Below are 10,646 nucleotides of genomic sequence, written 5' to 3'. Positions count from 1 at the left end.
GCGAGGGCCACTTTGGTGCATGTGGCGGTTGCCACTTTTGGTTGGCTGGCGAGCAGCACTTGTTTCCTTGTGGCAGGCGCCACTTTGGGCTTCTTGGTGACCGTCAAGTGTGTTTGGTGGGCTGCACATGTGTGGCCCAATTGGCTGCACATGTGTGGTCCTTTTTGTCCATTTTTGCTCCTTTTCGGTCTGTTTTCGCTCCTTTCTTCAACTCGTACACTTTTTATCTGTTTATTTAAAATACGAGAAATAAGTAACGATTCATAATATAAAACTTCGAAATCGAAATAAAAATAATTAAAATATAATAGTAAATTAACTAAATAAATAGCATATTTTTAGGCGTATCACCGGCCCATTAGGCCTATATATTTTCACGGGTCGGGCTTCATAAATAGCGGACTGGATCTTATCGGACCAGGCTTTTCATGGGCCGTCATGGGCCGGCCCACGGGCTTTTGGGCCGGCCCCTTAAAGAATTTTAAAAAAAATGTTAAAAAAAAAAACAAACTGATATTTTGATTTTGAAACAAACAGATATTTTTTTTTTAAGAAGAAACAAAAAAAAGATATTTTGACCCCTTAAGTTTGTTATTAGTAGGATAATTATCTTTTAAATTTAAAATAAGTTAGTTTTTATCTTTTTTAAATTTATTTTTTTATTGTAAGCTTATTTAAAGGCAAACATATTTAGAGTCAATTCAAGTTATAGTTTATCATAAAATTTTGACTAAACTCAAATGAATCCTCCATTATTTTTTTGAACTAGTCTAATCCTCCATTGTTACAGCAAGCTCATCTTTAGCTAGTTCATCAAGAAACACTCATTTTTTTTAAAAAATTCTGCTTTTGTCAAAAAAAAAAAAACTGCTATAAAATAAAATAAAATTAATGGGCCGGCCCATCGGGCCATGTAGGTTTTTGTTTATCGGGCCGGACATAACGGGCCGGACCATAATGTTAGCGGGCCAGGCCAGATCCTTTAAATGTTCGGCCCCCCCGGGTCGGGCCGGGCCAGACCAGGCCGGCCCATTTGACAGCTCTACTTTTTTTTTTTTGACTAAATTTGACAGCTCTACTTATAACACAATCAAATTGTAACCTTCTTAACAAGTCAAATTGGCGAGCACATTTGCGCAACAATTTGCTTCTTGGTATGAATGCCTAATTATAACAACCCAATTATAACTCAATAACTCCATGATATTTTGCACTATACTCCAACCAGTTGTTGCACCTCCTCTCTTGGCCACAAGATTAGAGACCACCACTTGTAAGTAGTCTATATGTAACTCTACTCGACAGTATCCACACGCCCAAGCTAACTTCAATCCTTCATAGGCTCTCAATAACTCCGCCACATATGCACTACACATCCACAATCCTTTCGAAAAGCCCCGTAGCCAACATCCACCTTCTCCTCTAATGAGACCGCGACATCCAGCCTCACTTCCATCTTTAATCGCATCGTTTGTGTTAATTTTAACCCACCCATTATTTGGAGGCAACCACTTTATATCCAACGTTACACCATTTTGTTAGCAATCCAGCCTCCACTTTTTTTATGAAGGTTTTTAGTAATCCAATCCTGTAAATCTAAAGCAAAGAACTCCAGCCTATGCTGCACATCAACAAAGATTAGACCATACAACAATAGCTAAGGGACAATCACAATGATGGCAATAATGAGAACTCAAGTGCATAGTGTTAAGCCTCTCTCTAATTAACAAGAGATTTACCTTTAAAAATTTGAAAATATCATGATAGGAGGGCGTTTTTTCTCAAAAATCTCATTTTTATAACGTCTGTTACTTAAGTAGCAAATAGAATCTGCTGTTCGCAACTTAAGTAGTGATGTCCGCTACTTAAGCAGTGCATGTTAATATGTTATAAAAAATGAGAATTTTTCATGTTAGGAGGTGTTTTTTTTGCTCAAATTTCTTATTTTTATAACGTCTGCTACTTAAGTAGAATACAAATAAAAATTTTACATTTCATGTAGGGTGTTTTTCCCTCGAAATTTCTCATTTTTATAATGTCCGCTACTTAAGTAGCGGGTGGGTAATGTAAAATCTGTAGCTTAATAACAACACGAGTCACTCTACTGAGTTGACTCAGTCACGTTAATGAGAGTTAGAGAGAGAGGGAGGAGCGCCGTCCCTAGGGCTCACTTAGGGCGGCCGTTTCGGTCACCGCCTTCACCGAAAGAAAGGCACAAACGGGGGGGTGTTTCCATTGATAGTGGAGAGTGGATCGAGGTGAGTCGGCGACGTAGGAAAGAGTCTCGACAGGTTGAAAGAGTGCAGGACAGGAATAGACAGACCATTGAACACCGTCACAGATCGCTTTCTACACCTGGACATGATCCTTTTTGCGATCGATACTATGTTCCCAGCCGTAACGGTTGCAATCACGTTAGATCAGGAAGAAGCAGGTCACGTTACAGAGGATCACGTACGCTCCATCGATCTGGAAACAGCTATATTGCGCGATCCACGTCCTCTTCTCGACTGCATTATGATTCGGCACTTCGACGTTCGAAACCAGAGGTTATGGAGGATACAGGAGGGTGTCGCGATGTCTGTCATCGCGAGTGCAGGGATGCTGTCTGTGTTCGCTTGGAAAATGGCCATGGAAAGAGGATCCTCTCGCGATCTGCGTCCCGTAAGCGTCACGGTTCAGCGTTCGAACGACGGCGAAAAGCCTCTATTGATCAGAGTTTGAGACCGGCGGTTAGGGAGAAGGGAGGAAGGTCTTGCTCTGGCTGTAATAACAATTGTAGGGAGGTGGTAAAAGATCGACGGGATAGAAGCCTTGGAATGGAGCAAGCAGGTTGTGAAAAAGCAAATCCCAATAGTGTTATGCAGGAGAAGGATGTTTTTGTGAAGAAGCAGGAGATAGTGTGTCATACGTTTGACCATAGAAAGGATTTGGTTAGTAACGTTGCCGCGAGTTCCGAGATTAATCATGGGAATGAAGGTGTTGTACGTTCAGAAAATAAGGATGGTGACGGCGGTGTCTCGGGTTCCGCCCTCAAACGGTACGTATCTTTTTATTTCACTAATTTCCCTGCACAAATGTCGAACTTTTATTTGAGGAAGGGTTTCGAAGTTTGTGGGGTACTGGAGGATGTGTATGTTGCAAAAAAAAGAAATAGATACGGTAAACCTTATGGCTTCGTTAAATTTTCTAATGTTAAAAACGTAACAAAATTGCTAAGTGCTCTCAACAATGTTTGGTTTGGATATTTTCGCGTTAATGCTAGTGTAGCCATGTTTGAACGCAAAGATTCCGGGACGGGAAAGAACCAGGACAGGCATAGGGGTGGTTTGGAAAAAGGAAATGAAGTTCAATCGCTGAAAGCGGGAAAGCAAAACTCGGTGAGGCATGTAGAGCCTACAGGATGTGTTGGAAATAATAAGCCACCGAGGCAAATTAATAATTACGCCGGTGTCATTGATTCTAGCGCGGAGAAGGAACGAAGTGTCCCTTTGGAAGGAGTGCAGGTGGGGGAGGTGGTTATCACACTAGGGGCTCGACATAAGGATTTAGACAAAAATATCGACTCTACGAAGGGGGCAGCGAAGCCCTCTGTTAAGGTTGAGAGGCCAGTTGATTCTGCTAAGGAACGTAGAGTCTTGATGCGAAGCTACAAATCGAAGCCCGGTGATGCGGAGTGGGCTCACAAGGGGGTAGTGGCCACGGTCATTAATGGTGAGTCGATTTCAGTCGTGCAGAACAGAATTTTGGACGCGGGTTTTAATGATCTGGCTCTCATTCCAATGGGTGCCGATAAGGTTTTTGTTCGTAGCACTGAGAATGTAGATGTTAAGTCAACGATTAACAATGCTAAGGAGTTCTTCAAACTAGTTTTCTCGAATTGGAATTGCTGGGAAGCGGAGACTTCACCTTACCGGAGAGGTGCTTGGGTCCGTTTGTATGGTGTCCCTATTCATGCTTGGAATGAGCAATTTTTCCAAATGTGCGTTTTTGATAGTGGACGGTTTCTTCGAACGGATAACTGTTCTGTTGATAAGAACAGATTAGACTTCGCGCGGGTCTTAATAGCCACACCCGAACTTGAAATAATAAAACATAGTGTGACTGTTCTGGTGGATGGAATTCAGGTGGAGATTAAGATAGTGGAGGAATGGGGTTATGCTTTGGGAGAGGATCATTGTCTTTTTGATGAGGAGAGCGAGTCAGAGGCATCTCAAGCTGATTTTGGTGAAGGTCAGGCGGACCCGGAGGTCCATCGCAGTGTGGACATGTTAATTGATAAAATTAAGGAAGGACTTGAGGAGGAGGAGGATCTCAGTGAAGTCCAAGGTATGCGGGATGACGAGTTCTTAGATAAGCCTGATGCTATACCAGATTCTGAGAGAGTTGAGACCCCATCAGTTTTGAGGAAAGGTTCTCGGGAAGTGTCCAGAGGTAAGGATGGTCAGGGAGAGGTGTCTTCCCCCTTGGTGGAGGCTCGGGTTAATTCTCCTTTGCGACCGCTTCTTAACAAGCGCACAAATTCATGCCCTCCAGGGGCGAGACGCTCAGTAATCTCAGGGCCTTGGAGCTTGGACTGGTTGCAGGATCAGAATCATGGGGATGTGGGAGTGATCTTTTCAGCAAACAAGAGAAGTAGAAAGGTGCTTCACCAAGGATCAAAACTTAAATTGGTTGGGGAGCAGGACTCGAAGAGAAAGAAAGCAGGAGGGTTGCTTCGTCATCCACTCCATAGCATTAAAAAAGTCGCTAGGATGCCAAGCAATGATCGCCGTGAGGTGTTAAAAGCCTTAAAGAAGAGTGTTCGCCGGCGTAGGGGCGGGGACAGGATTAATCGTTCTTGTACTTTGAGTTGTCAAGCCTCGTCTGGAGATTCATCATCGTCGGGTTCTGTTAATAACGATTGGAAGAACTGGGTGGCCGTTCAAGGCAATGACCAATTGGCGGTGGATGACGTGTGGGGAATAGGGAAAGCTATCGGGGTGAAGTTTAAGGGAGATAACGTGAACATGTTCAGTATTCTCTCTAGGGCAAGCAAAGGAAAGAAGCAGAATTCAGGGATGATGTCTGGGGTGGGGGAGACTCGGATGGATAACGGGTGCTAGTGCTGTGGTCTTCTGGTTGTGAAGGGGTTAAGTGTTTTTTATGAAGATTATTTCTTGGAATATTAGAGGGCTGGGAGGCCTTGAAAAGAGGAAGGATGTGTGTAAGATGGTGGGGGATTTGAAACCTCTTATTCTTTGTATTCAGGAGACGAAGTTGCAAAATCTCGATGTTTTTCTTTGTAAAACTCTTTGGGGAAGCTCTCCTCACGGGTTCTCTTATCGCCCGTCGATTGGGGCGTCTGGAGGGCTTCTAACCTTGTGGGATTCTGATGAGGTGGAGGTTTGGTCAACTGAAAGTCGAGAACACGTTTTGTGGTGTCATGGTCGGTTTTCTAGGACTGGGGAAGAGTTTCATGTGGCGAATGTCTATGCGCCTTGTGATGATGGGGCTAAGCAAGGTTTGTGGGATTATTTCTCGATGCGGCTCGCTTCGTTGGTAGGGCAGAAGGTGTGTGTGTGTGGGGATTTTAACGCGGTCAAACACATTGATGAACGAAGGTCGGTTAGGGATGGACATCGATCCTCGGATCATATCCATTTTAATAGATTTATTGAAGATAACTCTTTGATTGATCTTCCCTTAATTGGACGTAAGTTTACTTGGTTCAAGGGGGACGGTGTTTCGATGAGCCGTCTTGACAGGTTTCTTTTATCTGAGGAGTGGTGTTTGTCTTGGCCTAACTGCAAACAAGTAGCCAAGTTGCGTGGGTTGTCTGACCATTGCCCGCTGGTCTTGTCTGCGAACGAGGAAGATTGGGGACCTCGACCGTCGAGGATGCTAAAGTGTTGGAAGGATATACCTGGTTATAGAGCGTTTGTCAGAGAAAAGTTGAATTCGTTCGAAGTTGAAGGCTGGGGTGGTTACGTGCTTAAGGAAAAATTCAAGTTGATTAAGGTGGCTTTGAGAGATTGGCACACGGCTCATGCTCAAAATCTTCCTAGCCGCATTGATACTTTGAAGGTTAGGCTGTCCACCCTCGATGAGAAGGGGGAGGAAGATGCTCTCTCTGAGGCGGAGTTAGCCGAGCTTCATGGGGTTTCGTATGATATTCATTCGCTGTCCAAGCTGCATGCCAGCATTAGTTGGCAACAATCTCGGTCGTTGTGGCTCAAGGAAGGGGACGCCAATTCCAAGTACTTTCATGCGATTCTGGCAAGTCGTCGTCGCAGGAATGCTTTGTCTATGATTCAGGTTGGTGGTGTTACGTTGGAGGGGGTGACTCCTATTAGGCAGGCGGTGTTTTCGCATTTTGAGTCTCACTTTAAGGCTCCTAATGTGGAGAGGCCGGGGGTTGACAACCTTCAATTTAAGCGATTGAACCAGGTGGAGATTGGAGGTTTAATTAAACCCTTTACGGAGGATGAGGTGAAACAAGCTGTGTGGGACTGTGATAGTTATAAAAGCCTAGGGATGGCAATGGGCGCCCACGGGTGCGGGTTTGAGTGATACCAAACCCACACCCAAAATCAACACCCAAACCCAAACCCAAACCCAAACCTGTTCGGGTGGCAAAATCACACCCACGCCCACACCCATTGGGTTCGGGTTTTTTACACCCAAACCCAAACCCACAACACATTTTGTACTACTTTGCAAATTTAAGCAAAACAAGGTAAATTTAAGCAAAAACAATGGAATTTAAACATATTGTCAATCACTTAGCAAAAACATAGGTTTAAAATTACAAGGGAATTTAAAATTACAAAATAGTCTTTCAAGAAATTAAATTACAACTAAACCAAAATTAAGTTCTTCCAACTTTCAAGCAAAATTCAAACACAATTTTGGTTTGTGGTTTGTGAAAAACCTAATTTTACTTTTACACTTATATATATATGTGGGGGTATTTAGGTAATTTTAACATGTTTCGGGTGGGTGTATGGGTTTCGGGTGTGGGTTTGAGTGATACCAAACCCACACCCATATTTTCGGGTGTCACCCAAACCCAAACCCAAACCCAGTCAATTCGGGTTTCGCCCGTTGACTTGGGTTTGGGTTCGGGTGGGTCTCACGGGTTTGGGTTTTTCTGCCATCCCTATAAAAGCCCGGGTCCTGACGGAATAAATTTCGGTTTCATCAAAGATTTTTGGGCCGAGTTGCGAGGCGACGTTATGCGTTATCTTTCTGACTTTCATCGGAATGGCAGGTTGACTAAAGGTATCAATGCCACTTTCATCGCTTTGATTCCCAAAACAGATAGCCCTCAAAGGTTAAATGACTTTCGGCCTATTTCACTTGTGGGAAGCCTTTATAAAATTCTGGCGAAGGTCTTAGCTAATAGGTTGCGGCAGGTAATTGGCAGTGTAATCTCCGAGTCCCAGACTGCGTTTGTGAAGAACAGACAAATCCTTGATGGTATTCTAATTGCAAACGAGATAGTGGATGAGGCGCGTAAGTCTTCAAAGGATCTGATGTTGTTCAAGGTTGATTTCGAGAAAGCTTATGACTCGGTGGATTGGGGGTATCTAGATGACGTCATGGGGAGAATGTCGTTTCCAACTTTGTGGAGAAAGTGGATTCGTGAGTGTGTTTGCACGGCTACAGCTTCTGTGTTAGTTAATGGTAGTCCGACAGATGAATTCCCTCTTCGGCGAGGTCTTCGGCAGGGTGATCCGCTTTCTCCTTTCCTTTTTCTTTTAGCGGCTGAGGGTCTTAATGTTCTTATGGAAGCGATGGTAGCTCGGAATTTGTTTACGGGATATAGTGTTGGTGGTCAGGATTCGATAGTGGTGTCGCATCTCCAGTTTGCTGACGATACCCTCTTGATGGGAGTTAAAAGTTGGGCAAATGTTCGGGCTCTTCGAGCTGTTTTAGTGCTTTTTGAGACTATGTCGGGTTTGAAAGTGAATTTTCATAAGAGCATGTTGGTTGGTGTTAATATTCCTGATTCCTGGTTAGACGAAGCTGCGTCTGTCCTGTGCTGTAAAGTGGGAAAGATTCCTTTCCTTTACTTGGGTCTTCAGATTGGGGGTGATCCGCGGCGTTTGGTGTTCTGGGAACCAGTGTTGTCTCGTATAAAGAATCGATTGTCCGGGTGGAAAAGTCGCTTCTTGTCGTTTGGTGGTCGTCTGGTTCTGTTAAAGTCTGTCTTAACCTCTTTACCTGTCTATGCGCTTTCTTTCTTCAAAGCTCCCTCAGGTATCATTTCCTCTATTGAATCTCTTTTCATTAATTTTTTTTGGGGGGGGTGTGAGGATTCTAGGAAAATCTCTTGGGTTAGTTGGAAAGCCATTTGTTTGCGTAAGGAGTTTGGAGGTTTGGGGGTTAGACAGTTGCGTGAGTTTAACCTAGCGTTACTGGGTAAGTGGTGTTGGAGGATGTTGGTGGACAGAGAGGGTTTGTGGTTTAGAGTTTTGGTAGCTCGGTATGGGTTGGAGGGTGGTAGACTTTGTGAGGGAGGTAGGCGAGGTTCAGTATGGTGGAGGGAGATAGTGCGTATTAGGGAAGGTGAGGGTGAGTTAGGTGGGAGTTGGTTTTGGGAGCATGTTTCGAGGAGGGTAGGGGACGGTTCAGATACCCTTTTTTGGACCGATCCTTGGTTGGATGGGATCTCGTTGAAGGAACGATTTGGGCGCCTTTTCGCATTGGCTGAGACTAAATCTCGTTCGGTCGCAGAGATGTTTGCTTTAGGTTGGGGGGCAGATGGAGGGGCGTGGGTGTGGCGGAGGAGTTTGAGGGCGTGGGAGGAGGAGATGTTGGGGGAGTGTCAGTCTTTACTTCTTGACATTTCTTTGCAGGATCAGACTTTGGATAGGTGGCAGTGGCGTCCAGATCCTGATACAGGTTATACTGTCGGGGGAGTTTATCAGATTCTGACTCATCAGACCTCAGTTACGGTGCATGATGCGGAAAACCTTTTATGGCATCCCCAGGTTCCGTTGAAGGTTTCTATCTTTGCGTGGCGCTTATTGCGGGACAGGTTGCCCACGAGAGCAAATCTGGCCATTCGTGGTGTTTTGTCTTCTACTGCTGATACCTGTGTTTTTGGTTGTGGAGTGGCTGAGTCGGCCTACCATTTATTTTCGTCATGTAGCATTGCTGGATCTCTTTGGGACTTAGTTTGTGCATGGGTTGGCATTACTCCGGTGGCTTTTACTACTTTACGTGACCATTTTGTCCAGTTTACAGTTTCCGCAGGTGTATCTCGAGCGTGGCGATCCTTTCTGCAGCTTCTTTGGCTAGTTTGTGTTTGGGTGATATGGACAGAGAGAAATCATCGCCTGTTCAAAGGTTCAACAGACACACCTCATCTTTTGTTGGACAAGATCAAGCTTTTCTCCTTTAGGTGGTTGAAGCCGACGAATATCACGTTAGTTTCAAACTACCATAGCTGGTGGTCTAGTCCTTTGTTATGTTTGGGCCTTGTATGATTTGTCTGTGCTTGTATTTGCATTTCCTTGACTTTAGTGTAAATTTTTGTAGTCTACCTTGGTACGTCTTGTGCTGGGAAGACTGTTTGTGTTAATATATTCCATTTTGGCTTCTTCAAAAAAAAAAAAAAGTAGCGGGTGGGTAAAAATGGAAACTTGTAGGGAGTGCGAGAAATCGATAGGGTGACAAAAATAATCTTGTTTCGGACTAACCAAAGACCCACAAAGTTGATAAGCCCAATAGAAAGCAAATAATGATTTCTTCGTCATCACTGAGGTGCATCGTGTCCATACAACTTCGCTCACATCGTATAAATGACACCCCTCTCAAGAACATCGTATTATTACGGTACAACGTCTATAGCGGATGAATTACTCCCTTCACAAGATATCTGTAACTAATTCTAGGGATGGCAATTTGACCCATACCTAGAGGGTACCCGCAAAAATTACCCCACAACGGGTAGGGTAAAAACCCGCATTTTGGGTACGGGCACGGGTATGGGTAATTACCCGCAAAAATGAACGGGTATGGGTGCGGGTACGGGTACCTTAGTACCCACCCCGCCCCATACCCGCATAATATATATTTATTTATTTTATTTATATTATTATATTATAATATATATAAATCAATTTAAAACAATACAACTCTACTAAACTATTACATATTTTTAATAAAATTGTTTATTTATAACATAATATAAAAATAATGTGAATATTTAACATAAATATGAACTTTAACATAAGGTTAGTAATAATTTTGTTTATAAATTTTATTAGTCAATATTAAAATCTTTGAAATTTTTTTAATTCTATTAAAATTATATGATATTTTATAATTGATCAATTTATTTTTAGTAAAAATGTGGGTAACGAGTACGGGTATGAGTACCTAGGTACCCATAGGGTATGAGGACGGGGGCAAAAGTTGTTATCCACGCGGGTATGAAGATGGGTACGGGTATTTTTTCAATCTGCGGGTATGGGGATGGGTACTATAGTACCCTACCCATACCCTACTCATTGTCATCCCTAACTAATTCTACTCATGTAGTGGGAGCCCAAAACAGTTATCCACATCATTCACTATATATCAATGCACAGACTATTAATGCTTAATTTATTTACTGTATTTTATTTTTTTATTTTATTTGCATCACCAGTTAA

The sequence above is a fragment of the Trifolium pratense genome, linkage group LG6 (assembly GCF_020283565.1).
Source record: "Trifolium pratense cultivar HEN17-A07 linkage group LG6, ARS_RC_1.1, whole genome shotgun sequence".
In the NCBI taxonomy this organism is placed as follows: Eukaryota; Viridiplantae; Streptophyta; class Magnoliopsida; order Fabales; family Fabaceae; genus Trifolium; species Trifolium pratense.
Note: the sequence above shows the minus strand (reverse complement) of the source record.